The following is a 27,731-nucleotide window of genomic DNA, read 5'->3' as shown; positions in this document are numbered from 1 at the left end:
CTTTAGCGATGCACATGCTTTAGTATACTTTTTAGAGAGGAAAAGGATCTTTGGTCGCAAGGGAGATATACATTAAAAAGAACTAGGTTAGGAAAGGTCTCCCGGAAGTTTTTCGGGCACTTCTAGCGAAAACCAAGTGTTCTTTACTCCTGCGAAAGGAGTTCAAACTCACCAAGGGCAAAAGATGTTCTTGTAGAATCAAAATGTTGAAATTAGAAAGTTTTTGGTTCAAAGAATCATCCTTATCCTTCGTTCTGTTAATGTTGAATGACCATACAGTAAATTCGATTTTAATAGTCATTTTCTTAGCTGACTAGAACGTTTAGCTACAGCATTACGAAGGATTGGGCATTTTAGAGAAAATGAAACATGATTGCCATGACATATTTAGGGGTAGCCTGGCACGGGGAATCGCACAACGATTCATGCTCTTCTGCACAGCGGGAGCAACGTTTAGGGTTATTACAAGAGGACTTCAGGTGATTGGCAATTATAACAGCACCTCGGTGGACGCTGGAACTCATGAACACGGAAAATCTCATAACCAACTTTCACGCCAAGCTTCAGAGCATTAGCAAGAGCAATTGCATTTTCAAAAAACACTTCAGCAGCAAAAGAATTGCAAATTCGTTTTGCATCCTTAATATTGCCACAGCCAATTAGCATGCTCACGTTAAAGGCATTTGATAAACCTTTCACAATACCTATATATTCTGTTTCATTTCCTTTGACGTCACTGTTGCTCATTATAGAGGGAACAGAATCGCAAAAGTCCTTAGCAGCAGTCTGATCAATCCGCACCACCAATTTATTGCCGGAGGGCTTTATGCTATGAATACATTTATGACCAGGTATAAGGTCAATCACTTCACGGCGTTTTACAGGATTATTAAGGTGAGATAGAACTTTTGAAATGACAATAATGGCCTGATTATCAGCGATTGGCTGAGGCCTGGGGTCACTAAGAGGAGGTACTTTCAGACTTGTGCTTTGCCCAAGGACATATAATAGCCGAAAAAGACTCTTGCACAGTTAAGATCCTTACTTTGATTAGCAGATACTCTCCCCTCCCTTCTCCAAGTAGATATCCTTGCTAAAATCATGACTCTAAGGATGTATATCTACACTGATGTATTTCCTTAAACACAGACATGTGAAAGCTGTATCCAGCTTGAATTGGAAGATAAAGAATCATGTAGCCTTAATTTGTCTTGGAAGCCTCTTTTGATGACTCATAGATAAACTAATCGGATACAAAAGAATTCCACGGTTCAGTTCCCAACCCCATGCTGTACAAAGGCAGTAGTCTAGCAAGCAATAAGCAAGAGATAGATTTGCAGTGCTCTTGCCACTCTTCTGCACCTGTCAGGCCACAAAGCTGGAATTACTTTGAAGCAGCTAGAAGACTCATAATCAATTTTTACAATAATCTATTACCAAAAACCCGTTTTATTAAAAAAATAATCATAATTTAACTAAATAAGAAAATAATAGAAATTACAAAACTCAGTGCCATATGACTTAAATGAACAGTAAATGCAACAAATGAAACATGAAATTTCAATGCGTTGATATATTCTAGAAATAAATAATATAAAATTGATTCCATCGAAAGCGTAAAAAGGGATCTATTACATTTCAAATAGAATTACAAGCAAACTAGCTGATGTTATAATGGAAAGAAGAGTATATTTCAAACTAATCAGAAGATGGGATATTTAAGGGTGCAAAACGAGGAATTTTTTCCTTTGGGTGCCCTTGCGTAAGTATAGATTCGATATAGGCACAAGTAGATTGGCGTTGATTTCGTAGCTGGAATCCAGCTATCAAATGGCTTTAATTTGAATACTTAAATTCATTCATACAATTTTACATATTAGGTAATTTCGAAGACCTTTCTATGACGATCAATAAAATTCGAATAGAGATATATCCTTCTGCTGATCAGCGGTATTTCTCAAATGACGGTCACTGCGCATGTAACCAAAATATCCAGTATTTTTGTGAATTGTCACTGTCTAATAAAAAGATTTATCCCTATTCGATCTCTTATTTATTTTGCATATTTGAATCTTTTACGGACACACGGTCTTGACTCAATAATTCAGTAGCAGAAACAAATACGATTACTACACGCTTTTTCAAAACATTAGTTTTAATACATTCCTACAAATAATTATTAAAGTAGGGCATATTATTCTTACATACTTGAGATTTGGGTTTTGTTTTAAAACACATGGAAAACGATAACTTTTTGTTTATAAAGATTTAATCTTTTCCTAGAATGAGTTGTCTGATGAGTTAGCTAGAGCTGTTAGCACTTTTAAAAAAGTACTTCAGTAGCCGTTCTTAAAAGGTTGGGACAAACTGTCAGACTTTAGCGTAATGAGCAAAATATTGAAGAGGGGGCAACATTTCATATACAGAATAATTTCTGTTCGTCCCCTCCCCTCCCTCAGGAAGACTGTCCCAATGGAAATCCAACACAAGCCCAAACTCTCCCCCCCCCCAAAAAAAAAATATCTGTATATTTCCCAATAGCAATCACTATACGTAAATTTCAGGCCTCTCTCCACGGAGTGTGGAAGGTCATTTTATCCCTACAGACATATTTATTTGATCTTTAAACTATACTGAACAAAATGGCTACCTTAAAATTTTGATCAGATAGCTTTGAGAAATAAATAGCTGTGGGAGGGGGCCAGTTACCCTCCAGTCTTTTTTCACTTAGAAAGGGCACTAGAAATTTCAATTTCCGTTCGAATACACTTTCTCCCAATTTTCTAGGACCATTTTATCAATAAGATCACCCTTGAAAAAAAAACAAAAAAAAACCAAATAAACACAAATCCAAGATCTTTCTTATGGCAAAAATAAAAAAATTCCAAATTGTTGTATATAGCAGCTTGAAACTTCTACAACAGGGTTCTCAGTTACGAAGGATCTGATGGTGTAATTTTTATCAATATTACTTTACATTTAGGGGGTGTTTTCCCCCTATTTCAAAAATCAGCAAATTTTCTCAGGCTCGTAACTTTTGATGGGTAGAAGTACACTTAATTATATATTTGGAATCAGCATAACAAGCTGATTCTTTTCATACTTCTATTGATATCAAAATTCTGTTTTTAGAGTTTCGGTTATTATTGAGCTCAGTTGCTAATTACTTAAGTTTGTTACTACGAACTGTTTGATAAATACTCGCTCTTTTCCTAGAATGAGTTGTCTGATGATAAATCAAATGGAATACTCTTAAGTACTATCAGTATGAATTCTTTGATGTCTGATGAAAATGCTCTGTTCAGTAAAACTCTTCTATAACTCATCAAATTTATATGGTCTCTCGCCTGTATGTATTCTTCGGTGCGTTTTCAAAGAGCCTGACTGAGAAAAACTCTTCTGACATGTATCACATTTATATGGTCTCTCACCTGTATGCACTCTTCGGTGCTTATTCAAAGAGCCTGACTGAGAAAAACTCTTCTGACATGTATCACATTTATATGTTCTCTCACCTGTATGTACTCTTTGGTGGCTATACAAATCGGTTGATGTAGAAAAACTCTTCTGACATGTGTAACATTTATATGGTCTTTCACCTGTATGCACTCTTTGGTGGCTATACAAATTGGCTAAATTAGAAAAACTCTTCTGACATGTATCACATTTATATGGTCTTTCACCTGTATGTACTCTTTGGTGCCTATCCAAATTACAAGAGACAGAAAAACTCTTCTGACATCAGTCACATTTATACGGTCTCTCACCTGTATGCACTCTTCGGTGCGTTTTCAAAGAGCCTGACCGAGAAAAACTCTTCTGACATGTATCACATTTATATGGTCTCTCACCTGTATGTACTCTTTGGTGGTTATACAAATCGATTGATGTAGAAAAACTCTTCTGACATATGTCACATTTATATGGTCTCTCACCTGTATGTACTCTTTGGTGCCTATAAAAATGGCTTGGTTTAGAAAAAATCTTCTGACACACCCCACATTTGTGAAGTTTTTGTCCAGTATGTGTTACCTGACGTCTTTTATTTTTTTTACGATTTTTCCTAAACAAGCAACCATTTAAACATGTTTTCTGATTATTGAAGTCTTTTGCTTCAGTTTTAGATTCAAACAAATTTAAGGAGACGCTTGTAGATGGAACCTGTGGAGCAACTTGTGATACATTCCCCTTTATGTTTAGTTCAGAGACGTTTTGTGAAAAGTGTCCTTGCAAAAAAAGATGTTGTCTCATATCACCAACAAATTCTCGTAAACATATGGGACATCTTCTTCTTTCCCCCATTTGGTGCTCCAAAATGTGTACTACAAAATCTCTGTAATCGTGAACTACAGCTGGACAGACAACACATTCTATCGGTGAAAGCTCTTCACAGCCAGTGTCTATGTGAAGATCTAGCATTAGAAAGGATTTCTCTGCTTTTCCACAGGAATCACAACGCCAGATACCTGCTGTTAATTCTTCTATAGCCCTCTTTGTCAGTTTTCTCACTTTAACAATTGGTTTTAGGCCTGAGAGTTGCTGTAGACTACTGCCATCAGAACATTCCAAGGTAGAACAGATTAACTCTATAATATAGTAAAAATCTAATTAGAACGGTAGAACAGATTAAACCTATAATAAAAAAAATTTAATTAAATAAAACAAAAAAAATATCAAACAAACAGAAATCAAAGCAACACTAAATGAAAAAAAAACACTACACAAATGCTACCTCTACAGAAAAAAAAACAATATTACCCTAGATGGTTAGAAAGGTTTTAACAAATATTTTAATCTATTCTTTTCTTATTTTACTTTTTGAGATAATTTTATTGGCAAGTTTTAATGGAAAAACTTGTAAATTCAATATATAGAAACTTTCTGAATGTAATGAGTCAAAAATTTTCTTTTATAATGTTTACTTAGAAGAATAATTTCGCGACATAGCTACTAAAAGTCTAAGGGCCATTGAAGCAATAAAATCGTAAGCAGCAGTAATTAAAAGTTAAGTTCTGAGGATGGAAATAGGTAAGAAAATTCTCAACTGTCTCCTTTTTATTCTGACTTTTGAACAAACTGCAATTTATAACAGTTTTCCAGTAATAATAATAAAAAAATGTAACCTGCCAAAGAATATATTTCTGCTTTTCTATTACACCCTACATTAAAATCATGCTCTAATTTTCTTAGTAGTTGTTCTAAAAAAGTGACCGGAAGAATCGAAAATTACAGACAAATTTCCGAAAAATTAAACGTATTAAATCAAAAACAAACTTTTTTTTTAATGAGAGAAGAGAAGCACTGAAAACAAAAGAAGATGTTTTGTTATTACAGATATTATACAAAAAAAGTGAGATATTATACAAAAAATTCCGCAATTACGCTACCCTCAAACCAATCAGAAATTCTGCATATTTAAACAATTCAAATAAAAATGCTGTCTTCCGGGTATGTGGCTACAATTTATAACAAGTTTTCCAGTAATAATCACAAAAACTATAACCTGTCAAAGACAATATTTCCCCCTTTCTATTACACCCAACCTTAAATTCATTCTCTAATATTCTTACTAGTCGTTCTAAAAAGTGACAGGAAGAATCAGAAAATTAAAGATTATTAAATTAAAAAATAGTCTTGTTTAATTAGATAAGACAAGCATTGAAAAACAATAATAAAAGGTTATGTCATTACAGAAATTATACAATAACGTGAGAACTATGTTTTCAGTGTTGACTCTACTGGCAGTCTGGTTAGCTGGCAGTCTCTCGCTAGAAAAGTGCCCAAGAATGAAGCTGAAATAATTTTTTATGACGTATAAGGTTGAGTAATAACCTTGATTATTCCTATTTTTAATAGACAACCTAGGCTCAATAAATGAGTCAGTAATCCTAACACTGTTCAAACATTGAACATGAACGTGATGAACCAAACCAACTGAAAAAAACGATCCCCAAGAAAAGCCCAGTTTAGAATATTATAATCGCCAAGTTTAGAATTTTTCGGCTATGGCTCAGTGATGTAGGTTTTTTTCGGTGTTTCTTCTTGAATAAAATTAGTTTATTTTATTGTTGCAGCCCCCATTATTAAATTATCCCCCGAAAAAAGAGAAATCTCTAAACAGCGCTTGTTTTGACCATCCTGATCCAAATTTGCCAGCTGATACTCCCTTTTAAGCATCAGCAACAAGAAGAACAATAGAGAATTCTTTTCCGTAAGACAGTGGAATTCTATACTAGAATGAATATTTTTACCCTATGTTCAATGGCCGTCCTCAGCAAAACATAAATATATAAAAGAAAAGAGACTCATATTTAAAAACGACCGTTAAAACTAAAATGAAAAACTTTAAAACAGTCCCACATCCTTACTTCAATGAAGTTCAATCAGGACTGATAAATAAAGCAAGGTGAAATAAGGCAAGTCGTTGAATTAAAAAAAAGTATTTAAAAACACACTTACATTAAGAATCTCACATAAAAACTGGACATTAAAAAAAGAAAGAAAATATTGACCCAGCAGTGCTATATTATTATATAAAAGACATTTAAATTGGAAAAATGAAAAAAAAAATTTGCTTTGCCTAAGCTGTGCTGGTGCAATGTTTAAGTAGCTTAAGAAGGGCAATTAAACCTTAAATGAATCTCACGAGAAGCTTTTTTCTCACATTTTTCCGTGCTTCGCAATAGTTATATAATTCGTTTCATACCAGTGCTTTTTGGTTTTAGTTTTTTTAAGATTTGTTCAAGCAAGCTGTTTCACAATTTAGCCTTATCTTGAAAATAATTGGTGTTTGCAGAAAAAAAAACGGCAAAAATATAATAAAAAACGAAAACTAAAAGACGCAAAGAATGCAAAGTTAAAATATTAGAATGAAAAATCATATAAAATCGTATACTTGTATATATATATATATATATATATATATATATATATATATATATATATATATATATATATATATATATATATATATATATATATATATATATATATATATATATATATATATATATATATATATATATATATATATGTGTATGTATATGATATAGTATATATATATATGTATATAGTATATGTATATATATATATATGTATATATATATTATATATATATATATGTATATATATAGTATATATATATATATTTATATATATATATGTATATATATATATATATATATATATATATATATATATATATATATATATATATATATAATATATATATATATATGCATATATAAACACACACATGTACATACAAACGTGTATGATCATTACCTAGGGGCATATTTCAGAAAAAAAAAGGAATATACTATATGAAACAATTCTTGAAGCCCTGTGCATCCCTGGTTACTATACAACCAAGAAATAGCTTCAGAATTAAAAGCAGAGCATGAATGAATAAATTCTGAAATTTCACTAATAATGCTACCTCTGTAAATGAAGCTACCCACTTGGTCTAAGGAATACTATAAACTGCATTCAAGTAGAGGGTGTCTGAATCTTTAAAACAAATGTAATTTTATGTCTGAGTATATGTATTTCTCCATCCTCCATTGCACTTCCTGGCTAAGGAGGCTTGAGACGGAGATCAGCACCACCGGTTTGGCGGTGCTGGTCTACATCAGTATTAGTAAAATCAGCTTGATTTTTTTTTGCAAAATCCCCCCACCACTCCAAACAAACTATTTGTAGTAGAAGTTGTTCAGAAGCTTTTATCTCAGAGTAAAGCAAGGTCAGTATTTTTATCTCACGGAAATTAAAATTACATTGCCATTTATCATGGTGTACTTCATATAAAATATCACAACTCCATGGGATTTGTGATATTTTATTAGTACCAATGTGTACAGGCAAACTTCAGGAATTTTTGGTTCCAGATAAATGGGACTAAAAAGGGCCAAACAGAGCCGGAGCAGAGATACTTTCTGTATAAGTAACGAAAAATGACCACCAATGAGCATCATCTCTGTTTTAGATATGCATGTTGAAGTTTACTTAACACTGCACATCTTCCAAAAAAATACCAAAGAAGACCATCTAGTAATTTTTCTACCAAAAACCTAATTGTAATGGCATCATTCATAGCATAAGAACTAGCATTGTCTAGTGTTGAATACGAAGATAAACAGAGGATAGATGGTCTAGAACAATTGATATAGTCCAGAATGCCTTCTGTAATGAGAACACTCTTTGTTCAGATTCTTGTTTACTTCCATTCACATGAACAATAATACCCATCTCTGTCAACCCTAATTTCTTTGGTTAAAATTATTTTTAAGAAATTATTCAACAAAAGTACTGTTCATAAAAATGTTGACTAAATAATCAAATCTTGTCCATAATTTGAATTACAATTAATAAATAACTACTATATAATAACTGCTATTGGCTGCAATTTATAACAATTTTTCCAGGAATAATCACAAAAACTGTAACCTGTCAAACACAATATTTCTCCCTTTGTATTGCACCCAAAATTAAATTCATGTTCTAATTTTCTTACTAGTTATTCTAAAAAGTGACCGGAAGAATCAGAAAATTATAGAAAAATTTAAGCATATTGAATTAAAAATAGTCTTTTTTAAATAGAGAAGAGAAGCATTGAAAAACAAGAGGAAAATGTTTTGTCATTACAGATATTATGCAAAAATAAGAGAAGTATGTTTTCAGTGTTGACTTGCTGGCAGTCTGGTTAGCTGGCAGTCTCTAACTAGAAAAGTGCTCAGGAATGAAATCGAAACAAAAAAATGACAATAAATTTTTTGAGAATAAACAAAAATTTTATGACATATAAAGCTGAGTAATAAACTTGGATATTCTTAAAGTGATGAACCTAACCAACTGAAAAAACAATGCCCAAGAAAAGATTCAACAATACCATGCTACGCTAACCTGTCCCGGAAAATAGTTAAAAAAAACTAAACCACCAATTAAGGCCTAAGCTATATTTATAAAATTTTCCTGTAGGGTTTTTCCACTACAGCTAAAAGTGTTTTTTTCTTGTGTCACTACAGTTCTTTTAGCAACATGTTTTCAAATTTTCCATTAAATTGGGTCACGAGGTTTTGATTTATTTTACAACTACAACATTTGATTTGTTACAACTAGAACAACTATGAGGGGATATTATAATTCTCCAGTTCAGTTGTTTTTTTGACAATGGCTCAGTGATGTAAGTTTTACACTTCCTATTCTCATTATAATATAACTGCAACTAAAAACAAAAATTTTCTGTTTTTCTCTTTGAATAAAATTAGTTTATTTTATTATTACACCTCAACCCAATTATTTAATTACCACACGAGAAAAGAGAAATCTCTAGGCAGCGCTTGCTTTTTGACCAACCTGATTCAAATTTGCCAGCTGATACTTCCTTTTAAGCATCAACCAGAACAAGAACAATAAGGAAGTCTTTTTCTTAAGATAGTGTAATTCAATACTTGAATGAAAATTTTTACCGTATGTTCAATGGCCGTCCTCAGAAAAATATAAATATATAAAAGAAAAGACTCATATTTAAATACGACCGTTAAAACTAAAATGAAAAAATCTACAACAGTCCCACATCCTTACTTCAAGAAAGTTCAATCAGGACTGATAAATAACGCAAGATGAAATAAGTCAATTCCTTGAATTTAAAAAAAAAATTAAAACACAATTACATTAATAATCTCACAAAAAAACTGTACATTAAAAAAAGAGAGAAAATATTGACACAGCAGCGCTATATTATTACAAAAAAGACATTTAAATAGGAAAAATTAAAAAAAAAACAAAAAAAAACAGCTTTGCTTTGCCTACGCTGTGCTGGTGCAATGTTTAAGTAGTTTAAGAAGCGCAATTTAACCTTAAATGAATCTCACAATTCACAATAAGTTTTTCTTCTCTCATTTTTCCACCGTTTGCAATAGTTATAATGAATTTCATACCAATGCTTTATGTTTTTAGACTATCAAGCTGTTTCACATTTTAATCTTATCTTGAAAATAATTCGGGTTTGCAGAAAAAATACAGAACAGCAAAAATATATTAAAAAACAAAAACTGAAGACGCAAAGAATGCAAAGTTAAAATATTATAATAGAAAATCATACGCACGCCAGTAATTGAAACTAATAAATGTCAACCACTTAAAAAGATAAAAATCGGACATTAAAAGAAAAAAGTAATGACCCAGCAGAGCTAGATTATCATGGCAAAGACATTTAAATCTGCAAAAAAAAAACTTTACTTTGCCTGCGCTTTGCCAGTGCAACGTTTTAGTAGCTTAAAAAGGGCAAGTGAACTGTAAATGAATCTCACAAGAAACGTTTTGTCTCCTATTTTTCAGTGCTTTGTGTTTAAATTTCTTTGATGCAGTTTCCTAGGAGTGAAAACTAAAACTTAGCCTTAATATATGTGTTTGGCAATCCTAGTCAAATGCTTTAAAAAATGAAAAACTATTAACAATTTCTTATTGAAAATAATTTCACAACAATGTTAGTTTCAAGTATACCTTCACAATCCAGTTCTGGGGAGTCTGATTCCAATGGCAAAGTGGAAGACCCGGGTGAAATACAGACATATAGATTTTGAGACTCAGTTGACAAAGTGGAATTATAATTTTCTGTGAGCGTTTTGGTATCACTTGGTGAAGTATCAGGAGCTTCTAGGAGAAAGAAAGATAAAAGAACAAACAGATAATAATAGAACTATAAGCATTCTCTATAACTTACTAAAAAAAAATTAAACTCACAAAAAAATGAAAAATATGGAAACTGAAACAAAACAAGAGCTGTAAACAAATTCCTCAATAGTTTGATTATTACAAGACTAACTTGTAAAATCATAATTCTATTCACAGATTTCGTGTCCAAATAATTTCTAATTAATTTTTATAAAGAAATACCTGGAGATAACAGATTTATTCTTACTCAGGACCATTTCTAGAAATAAAGTGGAAAGAGTGTCAATGGTTTACACACTCGATGTAAATTTAAAAATGAAAAAAGTCTCATGAAAATTTTTGATCTTGCAATTGTTCAGTTTTAAAACTTTAATTCGTATTTATTGTTTTGCAATGATTTCAGATAGAAATCCAACCTTCATACAGAAATTTCGAAATAATACTTGAAAGCATCATACAATATTTCTTGTTTTATTATAAAAGGAAAAACGTCTTCAAACATGATCATTTCTGATTAAAACTGACTCTACAACATTATAAGTTGAATCATAGCTTCGCCACTGCTATCCCCGTCCTTGGGACCCAACTCAGACGCTAAAGGGGAGTCTCTAGCTGGAGGATTCACAGGTAGATTTTGATGTTCAGGTGATACAGTACAATCTGAAGTTTCCATGGGTGTTTTAGTGACAATTCATGAAGCAACTTCAGTTGTCACAAGAATTCTGTCTGCAAACAGATGCTTCGGAATATGGCATAGGGGCCATATTATTAAACATAAATTCTAAAGGAGTTGAAGCAATTGTTCAGTATGCCAGTAGGTCACTGTCAGAGGCAGAAAAAAGATACTCGACAGTTGAGAGGGACTATTTGGAAGTCGTAGTTCTTACAGAATATTTTCGACAATTTTTACTTGGAAAAAAAATTCATTTTACGCGTAGACCAAAAATCATTCATTTGGCTACATACGATGCAAAATACTTCAGCCCGGCTGACACGGTGGATACTGCGTGTACAAGCATATTCATATACCCCAATATATATATAAAGGGCCGTACAAACATTTTACCAGACTATTTGTCACGAAATCCAGATACGGAAGGAAATTTGATAGCAACCATCCAGAACGAACTGGAAGGGCTAGAAATATGGTATTTGGGTGTTTTAGTCGTAGATGCCTTTATTCTCCCTTTATAGGGGAGATAAACTCTGGCCCTAAGGTAATTAAACTTTGGTAGCGTGCCTTAGGCTATGACTGAACTAATGAGGCGTACCGACTGGGTATGTTCGAGGGGCTAAAGGTAGATCGTAGAGAGGTTGTCTAAAATACAATACTTTTATTCAATTTACATATAATAATTACAGATATGGATATTCTACTGGCACAGGCTGACAATTTTGGGAGAATGTCCATTAAAATTTAGCACAGGGGATAAATAAATAACAGTAACAGTAATAATATGCAAGCAGCTACCATTCCCTTGTATTCTAGGAGTAGATGCCATCAGAAAATATGGGATCGTATGGGAACCCATATCTGATACAATAACCATAAACAAGACAAATGAAAATAATAGGCAAATTTGCGTAACAACAGATGACGAAAGTGACGATTCGAATTATAACCTAAAAATATGCGGAAAAATCACCATAGAAGGGGGGACGACAGCTCAAAATCTAGCGACATTAAATGCAAAAGCAGTAATGGTTAAAACAATGGATACCTTGGCAAGAGGATATACCATCTGACAATAACCAACGAATTTCGTGTAAAATCAAGTTGTAAAAATTGAAAATGCCATTACATACTTAAAACTATCAAATCTAAGTAATAAATAAGTACAGTTTAACCAAACAGAACTTGTATCAGAGAAAAATATTTCAAATTCGGAAATAAAATCTCTAAACAGTCCAGAATTAAGCGTAAATTTCACTAGCCACGAACATTTATCCTCATTAAAACCGCAACCACAAGAAAAGTATGGAATGTCGAAAACGGATTTGATTTAAAACATTTACCGGAAAACGTAAAAAACTAGGGTGGAAAATATTCTTTGGGATTTCAAATGGACTTTGCAAGACACAAAGTGGATTACGGATTAACTCACTTAATCACGCACAAGATATCAACAGAGGGCCCTCCAATCAAAAAATCACCGTATAAAACACCTTATCATTTAAAACCATGGCTAGAAAGCCAAATAAGGGAAATGGAAGATCAAGGAATAATTAAAGAAAGTGTTAGCGATTGGTGTTTTCCACTAGTAATAGTCAGAAAAAAAGAAAACACCTGGAGATTATGTATAGACTTTAGAGCACTAAATGCCGTCACGGTTAAGGACGTGATGAAGTTACCAAGAATTGATACGATTTTAGATTCGTTAGGAGATTCAAAATATTACACTACTTTTGACTTAATAGCAGGATATTGGCAAATCGCTTTAGATGCAGAGACAAAGCATAAGGCTACAGTAATCTTAGACGATAGAAGAACGTACACATTTGAACGTTTGCCTTTTGGCTTATCATTTAGTCCAAATTGTTTTAGTCGACTAATGAATTTGGTGTTTAAAGATAACGAACCAGGAAGAAAAGAAGATACCTTGGCTTATTTAGATGATGTAATTCTGTTTAATGAAAACATGGAAGACCACTTGGTCGGACTTAGAAAAATACTGGAAAAGTTTGAAAAGCAGGCTTAAAATTAAAACCAGAAAATTTAAAAATAGTAGAACCAAAATTAATTTTCCTTGGACACCTGATAAACCAAGGTACTATTTCACCAAATACAGAAAAATTTACAGTCATAGAAAATTTACAGCCTAGTAAAGACAAAAAAAGCTGCAGATCAGTTTGTGGTTTGTTAAGCTATTTCAGACGATATATTAAAAATTATGTCACAATAGCACAACCTTTGACAAACCTTTTGAAAAAATCAGGTAAATTCGAATGTACAGCGGCCGCAAAACAATCGCTAAATGAAATAAAAAGGCAATTATTACTGGCACCAATACTTAAACTACCGGATTTGTCACAAGACTTCTGTTTGCAAACAGATGCTTCGGGGTACGGTATTGGAGCCATATTATTAAACATAAATTCTGAAGGAGTAGAATCAATAGTTCAATACGCCAGCAGGTCACTGTTAGAGGCAAAAAGAAGATATTAGACTGTTGAAAGGGGATGTTTATAAGATGTAGCTCTTAAAGAATATTTTTGGCAATTTTTACTTGGAAAAAAAATTCATTTTACGCGTAGACCAAAAATCATTAATTTGGCTACATACGATGCAAAATACTTCAGCCCGGCTGACACGGTTGATACTGCGTCTACAAGCATATTCATATACCCCAATATATATATGTATATATATAAGGGGTCATACAAACATTTTATCAGACTATTTGTCACGAAATCCAGATACGGAAGGAAATTTGATAGCAACTATCCAGAACGAACTGGAAGGGATAGAAATACTGTCTAATGAAAATATTTCAAATCATCAAGATAAAGATGATTTTTATTTAGCGATGAAATCCTTTTTATCAAAAGGAACGGAACTGCCAGAGCACTTTAAACATTTTTTAAAGGACTTAGATAATTTTGATCAGGACGAAAGTAAAAATCTTCTGGTAAGATATCATAGACTATCGCAACAATATAGAAAAAATGACTTAAAAATTATTCCAGTAATTCCAAAATCTCTAGAAGGAGAAGTTTTACAGATGGCACATGCAACGATTGGCTGTCACATGGGAGAAGCAAAAACTATGGGGAGGCTGAAAGGAAATTTTTATTTTCCAAAAATGTACTCAAAAGTAAAAGCTTTCATACAAAGCTGCCAAGAGTGCGCCAAACAAAAGTCGCCACCAAGGACCCATAGGGCTGAATTAGGTCAATACCCCACCCCTTCAGGGGTAGGAGAACTAATGTCAATAGACATTTGGGGAACCGGAGGATGTTTACCAGTTTCCAGGAAAGGAAACAGGCGCGTATTAACCATAGTCGACCATTTTAGCTCATATTTATAGGCTTTTCCAACTAAAGATGAAAAGACAAAAACCATTGCGAAAGTTTTGGTCAATCACCAATTTCTGGAACACGGAATTTTTCCTTGACTTTTACTTAGCGACAATGGGCCATGCTTTAGAACCAAATTATTAGACGAAGTTACAGAATATCTGGATGTTAAACGATGGTTTACCTCGTTTTATATGGCTGCAGCTAATGGGAAGGTTGAACGTAAGTATAGGGAACTAGCTTACATGCTGGGAATACATGCAAGAGAGGAAAAAGAAAATTGGGATTAATGTTTACAATTTCTTGCCCTTGCAATACATATAGCTTTTTCAAGTACCTTAAGAGACATGCCATTTTTTTGCAACATTTAGAAGATCCTCGATTTTTTTTAGATAAAATAAAAAATAATAGTGTATACGACAGTCTAGACGAGAATGTAGAAGAGGGGGTGATGCGAATAAATAAAGCTATGGGGCAGCTTAAAGACAATCTGGAAGATGCGAAAACAGAACAAAAAGAAAAATATGACTGAACAAGCAAAAATAAAACAGATTACCGTTTAGCAGATTTGGTTCATTTGTACAAGACAAACCTGGAAGGAACAAAAAAGTTAAAACCAAAATAGGATAGGCCCTACAGGATCGCAAAAATTCTACCAAATAACTTAACATATGTTCTAAAGCATCAGTATAAGGAAAAGGAAGAAGTAGTGCACCATAATAGAATGAAAAAGGGATGTTTTTCAAAACAGTGGAAAACAGAGCCAATACTTTCAGAAGAAGTAGAGGACACGATTTCACCAGTATATATCAGAAGACCATATGAATTTTATGACCTTTTTAATAAGCACAAAGGTTGGGAGGAGTGGAAGAAGTATTAAGCCCAGCTATAGCTACAAACTATCCACAGCAAACAAGAGAAGAGAGTAAATATTCGATGCTCATTGGATACTAGCAATGAAGAAAATCAAACACAACATAAAGGTTTAAAATGTGATAAACCAAGGGTAAAATCCACAGAGGAAGAAAAATTGGAAGGAACTAATGAATTATCTGATTTTTATACATTAGACTCACCTACAGTCTTAATGCAAAAATGGCTTTTGGAACCAACACCATCTACCAGACGCGAGCTAACAGAATATGACACCGATAATTCTTCTACAGAAATCGATATACCTAAACATGCACCATCGTTAAGAAAACCTCCTTTAAGAGACACACTATGGAGAGAAATAAAAAAACAATAGGGACAGCAGCAAATTCTCTTGTCAGCAGCACAAGTAGCTAAAACACTTATGAAAAGGCCAAATATCAAGAGAAACAAAGATTAAAGATATTTGACGAGGCGACAAAACCGCGCTTGGATTTAGAGCCTTGTAAACCACACTATAGAGAGCATGGAAAAACTTATAAATATTATAAAGAAGATAAGCAAAAATTTGGGGTCCAAAATTTGGAACAAGAGACGGATAAAGGCAGAATAAGCGAAGCCCCCAGCAGATTCATATTTGAATAAAACAATTATAACGGAAAAAAATAATAAAAAAATAAAACGAGTAAACAGCCTCTAAAGAAATATCTATATTTTCTTTTTTTAATCGGTATATAAATAACATCAAGTTTTCCTTCAAATATATATCACCAGTAAAAATTAATAGCGTCACAGAGAAAATAAATTAGCTCTAATATGAAGTGACATCATAAATTTCTGCAAAAATTTTGTCCGATATGAGATAAAACTTCGTGAACGGTGTAATGACAAGGCTTGTCAAAACGAATTAGGCTACGTCCCATAAAAGAAATTAAGTAAGGCCACGTAACTTATAAATAGGTGCTATGAAACTAATTAGATTATACATATTTAGAATCAGCATTCAAAAGCGATTCTTTTGATATGTGTATTGGAAAAATATATTTTGGGGGGATAATCAAAAAAAAAGACGAAGGAGGCTTGACTACAGAAATAGGGTCACTGGAAGCTAGCAAATTTGGAGTTGAGCTCAATCACTGCTGGTCTCTCGTTGTTAAGTACATGCAATGCATCTACTGACCTTTGACTCTCTGAGATTGCACTTCCAGTAGAATTAAAAAAAATTGTTTTTGAAGAATTTTAAAATAACCATAATAGGAAAAACAGCAAGAGTTTACATTAATTGCGCAATACATGTACAAGCTAAATGTAGTCTTATTAAAATTAGTTATAGTATAATATAGTAATTTTTTTTTTTAGTTACACTAGGTGAAAAAAAAATTTAAAGACAATAATTAAGCGCTATAAAGATTTCAGCAAAACTTAGAATAAGCTTAGAAGGAAAAAAAAATGGTTGCTAAGTAAAAAGAAAAAAATATAAAAATATGTTATAACCTAAAAACTTACCAAGAGGAGTAAGCCAACGACAAAATCCATTAAAAATAAGCCAAAAAAAATTAACCCGATCGTCACAAGCAAACCACAGTTCATAGTTCAAGATAATAATTTTAACTCTAGCGATGTTTTGGATCTGAGAAAACGAACTGGCACAGGAGAATCCTAGCTTAAACAATTGGCTTCCACCTGTACCAAGCCAAACACCCAAATCCCAAGCCGTCGAACCCTAACAGAAACTTAACGTATCCACTTTTTCTTTAAAAATAAAATATAACATTTCACAACAAAAAAACTTACAGTAATAAACAGAAATTCATTCATACAACATTCCAAGATTTAAGCTTATCAATAAACCACAGATAGTGGAAATCACATTCAAAGCTATGTAGCCTTGCCAAGGGAATTATTGTCTCTCTTTCTTTGGCAAATAAAATAGTAATTAAAGCTAGGATAAAATTGGCAATCAGGATATCGTAAAAACTTACATTTTTAGGAAGAAATGAGAACTAGCAAACGCAGAGCAAAACTTAATTAAAAGTGTTCTAAAAATCAGCTAAAAAATACAGTACTTTTCTAACATAAACACTTTCGGACAGAAAAAATTTAAATGATTTCAAAAAAAAGTTGAAAAAATTAGACACCCCCCCACCTCTTAAAAATATGGATATAATGAATGTGACCATAGAAGGGCAATAAGCATAAAAACTTGTTAAGTGTTTTGAAAAATACGTGAAACATATTAATATATGATTAGGAAAGAACTATTTTACTGAAAAAGCGGAAAAAGACTTGTAAAAAACCTTAGTCTTAATTGAAATAACGAATAAAAAAAAAGAATGGTTCAAATTGAAAATATAGCCAGAACAAATGAAAAGGAAAAGAAACTGAATGGAGTCAGTTAAACTCTGTTATACACACTTATTGAACTTGCCGGACGAAACTAGCATGAAAATTGTACTAAATAAGTACAAAATGAGTAGTATTAATACTACGGAGCCACCGTTACAATGGTTAACGCGGGCCAAGATTAATAAAAATATTGGAGAAATGCTCCAAGTAGACAGGAAAAAATTTTGCTCTCTTATGTGGGAGTCGTTTTCAGAAAAAATACTAAAATGGCATGAAAAAGTAAAAGAAGGCACGGCCATTTTCTGCAGAAGGGCCACTTTTCTGATAAAATAATAGCCCAAGAGATAACTGTGGCCACAAAAAAAAAGTGTGGCAATACTATAGATAATTAATTATTGTGTGGACAGGTTCAGAATAGTCCTTTTAGATGTAGCCCATGACAAGAGGACCTGGAAACGTTATAAGGAGCTACCAGAAGGCAGTCCTGGTAAGCAAACCTTCAGAGTACAGGCAAGAGCCATTTGATAATGGCATAAGAGGTATAAGGTGAACAGCAAAAAAATAAAAAAAATTTGACTTATCAGATCCAATCTGTAAATGAAGCCTTAACCCAAAAGGACATTAAAGCTAGAGAAAAAAAGATTACAGACAAAAACATTATAAAACTGTCTCAAGTACCTAAAAATTCTAAAAGAATTGAAAAGCTCAAAAGTCTGAATAAACAAATAGGCATATTTTAGGCTAAGGAAACTTAAATAACTCAAATTGGTTGAAATTAAAACCAAAGTTGTAAAACAAAGATAAATAATGTATATAGTCATATATGGAAAAGTTATATAGTGGTAACAAAATGTTGTTGAGAAAATATATACAGTTATAGAGACATTTTCAAAACCCTTTATAAATATGGAATTGTTGTCATATACAAAAAAAAATTGTAAATATGTAACTTTTGATAGCAAAATCATGCTATATGAACTATTGCCAAGCCCTTATATAGAGGCTAATCATACTTATCATTTATAGTGTATAAATCTATTTGTTAGAGTGGAGTTTTTTTGTAAATATTTTAATTGCAGTTACGACTTATCATATAAAAGTCTTGACGGACTTATTTAAAAGTTGTACAAAGAATAAATATTGCAGTGATTAAATAAATTATTAGAGTACCTAATTATTATTTGTTTTTAACAATTACCTTATGTATCAACATAACTTCTGTTAATATATACATATATATATATATATATATATATATATATATATATATATATATATATATATATATATATATATATATATATATATATATATATATATATATATATATATATATATATATATATATATATATATATATATATATATATATATATATATATATATATATATATATATATATATATATATATATATATATATATATATATAATATATATATATATATATATATATATATATATATATATATATATATATATATATATATATATATATATATATATATATATATGTATATATAACCTAAACTGTCCATATAAATATAGTAAATTAAATGTTGAGTATTTGTGTTTTTATTTTTATATCATACAAGAAGTAGTCTATATTAGTACTTCATAAGCAATTAACAAAACAATGATTGGAATATTTTAATACTAGTCTATACCATGTTTTACTCTCAAAAATGCTTTAAGTTTTAACCAGCAGTATAATAATATATCTAGTTTTGCGACTTAAATACTTGTGTAAGTTGTTAAACAATGCTTGTATATATATATACTATATTTTTATTTTCTTTAAGTTTTAACTAGTGATTTAATGCAATTTATAAATGTTTAACATCGAGTCAACGTATAAATACTTTTTATTGTGAAATAATCCGTTAAGTATTATGTTTGAAAGAATAATCCAGCAAGAACATAATGTTTCGATTTAAGTGGGATATTATTTTTGGAGTAATTAAAAAGAGGAGAAAGTAATTAAAAGTAATTAACTTTCGTTAAAAAAAAGAATGCAGTGATATATACAAATTTTAAGTGTTTCTTTTTACTATATATAGGTAACAAATTATGTTTTATGTATATACTAATGTGTATATTTATTTTAGATACAGGCTTAGCTATTTTTTTGGAAATCAAATTTTTCATAACATCATTTTGGATCCATTTTGTTTTAAATCATATTTTTACACATTTTTTGAAATAAAAAATTTTGAAGCCACTTCAAAAGTATCCTGATACTATCATCTCATAACATCAGAAACCAAACCATACTTGATCAACTGATATTTAGGAAACTATAGCAGTATTACAGACTTTACTACAAGTTCATCAGAAAGTGAGATAAAATCAGAACTAAATTTAGGCCTAGAAGATATGCTACATAGCCCAAATGGCTTATGTTATTGAAAAATGTGAAAATGCTTTGTGCTGGAAAACTATGTGAAAATTAAAAAAATCAAAAATGTTATGTGTAATTTACCCAAGGCATTTCTAAAACGAAAAATAAACGGTATATCAACCACATCACACAGATAAATTAAATTATTAATGGGAATTAAATCTAAACTAAAAAAATTCATAAAACTTTTCTAATATAAATCTAATTTAAGCAAAACCACTAATATAATGTTTAAGCCGCTTGGGGTCAAGTTACAACAGAAGACGCATATGAAGAAGGGTAAAAAAAAGTATTTTTCAGTCCTAGAGACAGAGAAAAAGAGAAACAAGGATAAATTTCAAATTGAAATCATTTGACAAAAAAGAACATGGCCTATATTGGACCAGAAACATAACCCTAAGGAAACCCATTGAGGGTATATGCACATAATGACCCAAAGATGGCAGAATAATAGCTGTAAAAAAAAAATTATTAAGTTATTTTAAAAGTAAAATATTGAGAATTGGGACTATTCTTCTTCAAATGGGGAGTACTGTGGTAAAGCTTTCTAATTTAGTTAATTATTAATTTAGTAAAAATATATTAAGACGCAAATACAAAGTTTCAAAATACCACTTTTTATTAAGATAAAGATACAAATCGTGGAATGTGTAAGCTTGGAGGAAACTTGCTCAATAACCAATTTCCTGGCTAAATGCGTCAATGAATCGGAAGGACGTGGTTAGTTTTTCATATATATACCCAGATTTTTGAGACTGAACTCAGAATTTTTGACTTGCAGGGCGAACCTCTGCCCGTTTATTTTCTTGTTAGAAATACCTTGGGATCTAGTCGGATCATTGTAAGTGTCTGTATCTTATTATATATTATTGTAGTTTCTGAGACTTGTGGTCTACTTGGGACAGCCAGTCCCAGTAGAATATTTATATCTGTAATTATTATGTGTAAACTGAGCAAAAGTATTGTATTTTAGACAACCTCTATACAATATACCTTTATCCCTACTAACATACCCGGTCAGTACACATCATTAGTTTGGTCATAGCCTAAGGCACGCTACCAAAGTTTAATTACCTTAGGGCCAGAGTTTATCTCCCCTATAAAGGGAGAGTAAAGGCATCTACAACTAAAACACCCAAATACCATAAAATACACTTCACAACATTATCCCAGCCACAAAATTACCAAAGGGATGAACTGGACTGTTTATTAAATTGATGAAACTCTAGATGCAGGAGTATTACTTTTTTTAAGCCCAATAAAATCAGAATCATCAAACACTGTCATCCAAAGATGAAAGTGAGGCCTAAAAAGAAATGCCCAACTGGTTTTGTGGCTACAGGGGAACTCTAAAATGCCAACTTTGCCCTATATTTCAAACAGAGTACCTTACTTTTACCAGTTTTTTATCTTATGGTAATTTTACAATACTAGAAATATTAAATTTGGCTAAAGCCTATATTTGCACATTGGGGGGGGGGAATGTAGTGGAACTAAAGGTGAAATGTTAACTATTATAATTCTGCACATTATGAACTGAGAACCGTTTTCTTAACTGGTTTCCTTCTCAACAGCCCTAATTCTAGACTTAAACCAAAATGGTTTTGAAAAGTGCCTAATCATGGATATAAAACAGGACAATCTGATAAATGTAACATTGTGTATATAACAATGCAAAAATTTCATTGTTTTGGTGTTTTCAAAGTGTTTAAACATATCCCTTGGACTATATGCTATGTGAGACAAACAGGAGGAGAATGGTGGTGGTTTACAAATAAATTAATTATCATATTGAAGTAAGCATAAAACAGGAATTTGGAAAAGTATTCACCCTATGTCAGTCATGGAATCTCTCAAAACTGGCCTTTTCTTTTGTCTTGATTAAATCTATCCAAAGCGACCTTCATGAGGGGGGGGGGGAGGTAAGTGAGAGTATTTTAAAGTGAAGAACTAGGCTATTATCTTTAAAATAAACATAAAAGACTGTGAAGTCACCTCGTCCCTGGAGTCTTGAAACTCACCCCCTTGTAATGAAGTCTTGCACATATGGTAAAAGTATTCTTTTGACTAAAACCAATTAACTTTGGCATTCTAAAAAATAGAAATTGGTTTTTGGACTGCAATTATTTTACTCCAGCATAACACAATGTGAGTGTAATAACAAGATTCCTGCTTTTGATCTGCTTTTGGGGTGATATTTTCACAAACAGTTTTTTATTATAAATTCAAAATGTGGTCTCTGTTTTGTCAAACCACTGAAATGAAAAAAAATACTTTTAATATTTCTGATATATAGAATAAATAACAAGCAATAAAAGTTACATTTTCAGAATCAGAAGATGCAAATATAACAGATATAATCAGAATAAGTTAAGAAAACTAAAACCCTGAAAGGAAATAGCCTATACATCATAAAAGAATAATTGGTATTTCCAAAGAGGTCCTTCTAGGTAAGACAATAAAATAATAACTTTGAGTGTCTGATCTTAAATAATTTTAGTAATAACTATATTGATAAATAGCTTAGATTTTTAACTATTCATTGGTATATATTTCCCTATTGGTATATAGGTTCCCTATTCCTATTTGGTAACAAGATAATTTTTTTTTTGTAAGAACAAAATTTTGCCATCATTAACCTGGACCACAACACATCTAGTAAGGACTTTAATTTTGCTCTGAAGTGCAAATTAAGGTAATTAAGGTAGGAGAGAGACAAGGGGCTAGCAGAAGTAAGAATTGGAAGTATGATCCCCAGGGCTGTAACCAGTATTTTTGTTGGGTTACAAAAGAATTAAAAAAAAAACTCATAAAAATATGCAATTGATATCTACTCCCTTATGATTTCTGGGAATATTTCTGGTTCACACTGGTATTATAAAAGTAAAGAGTACAATTAAACTCCAAAATGAGCAGAATTTATTCTGCATAGGATGGGGACTGCCTCCTCCTCATCCACATTTCCACCTCATGGTTGCAAAAACTTTGGAGGCTGCTCATCAAATCCGAAAAATGAGAGTTTATAAAGTCCTTTTTTTAGAAGTTAAAAGTGATTAGAGACCAACCAGTTATGGTGGAGGGGGGAGAATTTTCTGCAAGGGGTATTTTTGTGGGGGCAAAGGATATTTTCCATGGGTGGTACTTTCTAGGGGAGAGGAGTAGGCCTAAACACTGGCCACACTTAAGATGTGTGTTAATTAGTTTTTGAATTTCAAATTCTATAGCTGTGTTTTAGATAAATCAGTCAACAATTTATAATTGGCAAATAGGGTAAAAAACCAGTAGGCTATGCAATTGAGCAAAATTAGGCTATTTAAAACTCAAACCCTTATATCTTGTTACTAAATAAGAATTAAAAAGAACTGTATTTACCAATGAATAGTTGAAAATCTAAGCTATTTATCAATATGGTTATTGCTAAAATTGTTAAAGATCAAACACTCAATGTTATTATTTTATTGACTTGACTAGAAGGATTTCTTTAGAAATACCAACTATCCTTTTTCTATGTATAGGCTATTTCCATTCAGTGTTTTAGTTTTATTCACTTATTCTGATTATATCTGATATATTTGTTTCTTCTGATTCTAAAAACGTAACTTTTATTCCTTGATGTTTATTCTATAAATCACAAACATTAAATGTAATTTTTTCATTTCAATTGTTTGACAAAACAGAGACCACATTTTGAATTTATAATAAACTATTGGTGAAAATTTCAGCAAGAAAGCAGATAAAAAGCAGGAATCTTGTTATTACATTCACATTGTGTTATGCTGGAGTAAAATAATTGCAGTTCAAAAACCCATCTCTATTCTTTAGAATGCCAAAGTTAATTGGCTTACTCAAAAGAATTCTTTTCCTATATGTGCAAGAATTCATTAAAAGGGGATAAGTTTCAAGACTCCAAGGAAAAGATGAATTCACAGTCTTTTATGTTCATTTTAAAGATTATAGCCTAGTTATTCACTTTCAAATATACTGACTTACCTCCCCCCTCCTGAAGGTCCTTTTGGATTGATTTAATCAACACAAAAGAAAAGGCCAGTGTAGGAAGATTCCATGACTAACATAGAGGTATGCTGAACACTATTCCAGATTCCTGTTTTATGCTTACTTCAAATATGATAATTAATTTGTTTGTAAACCACCACCACCTCCTCCTGATTGACCCACATAGCCTAAGTCAAAGGGATATGTATAAACACTTTGAAAATACCAAAACATTGAAATTTTTGCACTGCTATATACACAATGCTACATTTATCAGATTGTCCTGTTTTAAATCCATGATTAGGCACTTTTTAAGCCTTTTTGGTTTAAGTCTAGAATTAGGGCTGTTGAGAAGGAAACATGTTAAGAAAACAATTCTCTGTTCATAATATGCAGAATTATTATAGTCATCATTTCAGCTTTAATTCTACTATATTTGACCCCCCCCCCATGTCCCAATGTGCCAATATAGCCTTTAGCCAATTTTTTTATTTCTAGCATTGTAAAATTACAATAAAATATTGTAAAAGTTAGATACTCAGTTTAAAATATAGGCCAAAATTGACATTTTAGAGTTATTGCCACAATATCAGTTGAGCATTTCTTTTTAAGCATCAGTTTCAGCTTTGGATGACAGTGTTTGAAGATTCTGATTTTATTGGGCTAAAAAAAAAATAATACTCCTGCATCTAGAGTTTCATCAATTTAATAATTGTAAAATAAAACATAATTCACCAATAAAAAATAATTGTCCTTTTTGTGTTCATCCCTTTGGTAATTTTGTGCCTCAGATAATACCTCAGCACTGAGTCAGTACCTGATTTCAGGCATATATTTTGTAAAAAAAAAATGAATAACCATTATCTGTGAATAAAATTATATTAGCAATTTTTTTAAATGTTTCTATATTTAACCCTAAGAAATGTTACCTTAATAGCCTTGTATATTTAAATAGCTGTATTCAGTAATACATATCATATCATATTTATGTTATTTATTATTAAAAGCACTGAATACAGGTAGGCTACAAAAGTGGTTTGTAACATTTTAATGAACAGTAAAGGTACCAATGATTTGACAGTTTTTGCAAAAAAAAACAAAAAAGTTTTTCTACTCCAGAAGCCTTAATTTAAAGACTTATGGTTTGAAAAGGGTTTTAGTGTTTAGGAAAAACATCTAGCAATCTCTTACTGGTTGATAACATTCACATATTTTTTCTGAGTGTTTATATATTTATAAACATTTTCAGTCAAATCATCCCAGTAATTATGATGTAGATAATTTTGGAGACCACACTGGCTATCTAGGACAATAAATAAAAGTTCAAATAGGGATAAAATCCTTTTAATAGACAGTTTTACACAAACAGTGATAGAAATTCACAAAAAATACCACATATTTTGGTCAAATATGCAGTGACTGGCATCAGTATTCTACATAGGCTATGTAGTTTGCTCACTGCATATGTGACCAAAATATCTGTTGCTTTTTTGTTAATTTCTTTTGAAAAAAACTAATTTTTTTTGCTGACAGTTTTTAGTAAATTTGGATTAATTTATAGGCTAATACTGACTTAAAAATAAAATGAACATACTATTCAACACTATATTACTGATCAAAAAATAAAATGAACCTAGCCTACCACTTGATGCCCTTTTTTGGTTCTTTCTGAATATATTTGCTTCCTATTAGCCTACTGAAACATAGCTATTCTTTAGGGCAAATAGTTTACCCATTTTTCAAATTGGATAGCTGTGTTTTGTCATCTGATGCATAACATGCATGAATCCATGTCATAATCTTGATTATAATTACAACAGGATCCTTGAGGAAAGAGTAATAATTTAACTATAGCCTCTAGGCCCAACTGAGTTCCTAGCCAAGCCAATGCTTATTATGCTGTAACAAATAGTGACTGGGTCAAAAGACCTAGACGTTGCTGCAAACAAAATCATTTTTAACTTAATTTATTGCACTCAAAAAACAATAGCGCAAAGGTCTTGGATACCTGAATAAACCAGCATTTTGTTTTATTTAAAAATGTAACATAATGTAATTTGATTTGCTTCTTCTTGGGACTGTTTCTACCCAAATGCCAGCGTTACTACTGAATTTCCGGTAAATATTTACCAAATCATATTATTGAGTAACAACTAAAGTGAATATAACATTCGATGCCTTTTTATATGATGATTACGAATATAATAATCATTTCTATCGGAAATAAATTTACCCCCCCTATATATGCCAATTCAGAGTATATATTTATACATTAGGGGGGGGTAAAGTTTAAACTTACCTCCCATTTACATCAGAAATAAAATTTGCCCCCCCCCCTAATGTAGAAATATATACCCTGAATTCGCAATATATAGGGGGAGGCATCGAATGGTATATTCACTTTAGTTGTTACTCAATAATATGATTTGGTAAATATTTACCCGATTACCTAAGAATCTCATTAATTAGGACACCGTCTCCCGTAAGGCTAATAATACTGTCCACAAAGTTAATAAACCATTTTTCTGTAATATAATTGTGTTGACTTCATTGCTATTAGAAAATAATTGAACTTGATGTAACTTTTCCAAGAAAGTCCACATAGTTCAGCCAATAGCAGAAGACCCGTGGAAAACTTCAAATAAACCACCCACAAATTAGTGTCTCCATATATAAAAGTGCATACTTGTCTAAATATTTTGCTTGGTAAAAGCAAAAGGATGAGACAAAATATATTTTCATCTATTATTATAGAGAAAAAAAATTTAAAAAAAAAGTTTTCTCAACTCTAAATCTAATTATTTCAGTTATTTATTTTCTTTATGAAAATTGCTGTAAAGTCAAAAAGTTGAAAAATCTTTGTGGGAGTGGGACCAACTTTATCGTTCACATTTTCACGCCAAGCCTTATTGACACCATTGGATCCCCGCATTACACAGACAGAAAGTTCACGTTATAGATGGCTATGTGTCCTATCTTACATTGTCAGAAAACGGTCAATATCCGGGTGCCCTTATGCACTTTGGGGTAGTGTAGGGTTAAGTACTCCAAAAAAGTATTTAAGTATAAGTACCAAGTACTCAACCAAAATTGTAATTAATTATCAGTACTACGTACTCGAAGTAAATTGTACTTAAGTACTTTAGCACCGAAGTACATGGCATGAAGGTTTTTGCATGCTAGAGAATATAGTTAGGTCGTCAGGAGAGAAAATGACATTAGTTGTTCAATTATTTCCAGGGGAGGAGTGAACAAGAACTCCATTCTAGGACCACCCGGGCTGTATCCAGGGGGGGGGGTCTGGACCAATTAATACCTGTCATTTTATTACAGATTAAAAGATCCGTCAATAGAATACTGGTCTTTATTGGTCTGGAATCTGGTGCCATAAATCTGTCAATGAAGACTGAACTTAAACCATGAAAACT

General features: G+C 31.7%; 1 pseudogene across 1 annotated transcript; it reads right to left on the bottom strand.

The window, feature by feature from the left end:
* Window positions 1-1,898: 1,898 nt before the first annotated feature.
* LOC148948105 (uncharacterized) lies at window positions 1,899-26,340 on the bottom strand (annotated as a pseudogene). The gene is made up of 3 exons (XR_016142281.1): window positions 26,312-26,340; window positions 10,504-10,656; window positions 1,899-4,586 (listed from the first exon to the last, which is right to left on the bottom strand). The product of XR_016142281.1 is annotated as an uncharacterized LOC148948105 (transcript).
* Window positions 26,341-27,731: the final 1,391 nt, after the last annotated feature.

Source organism: Artemia sp. Qi Xiang Cuo, chromosome 10 (genome assembly GCF_049724085.1).
Source record: "Artemia sp. Qi Xiang Cuo chromosome 10, ASM4972408v1, whole genome shotgun sequence".
NCBI lineage: Eukaryota > Metazoa > Arthropoda > Branchiopoda > Anostraca > Artemiidae > Artemia > Artemia sp. Qi Xiang Cuo.
This window is presented reverse-complemented; position numbering and strand designations above follow the sequence as displayed.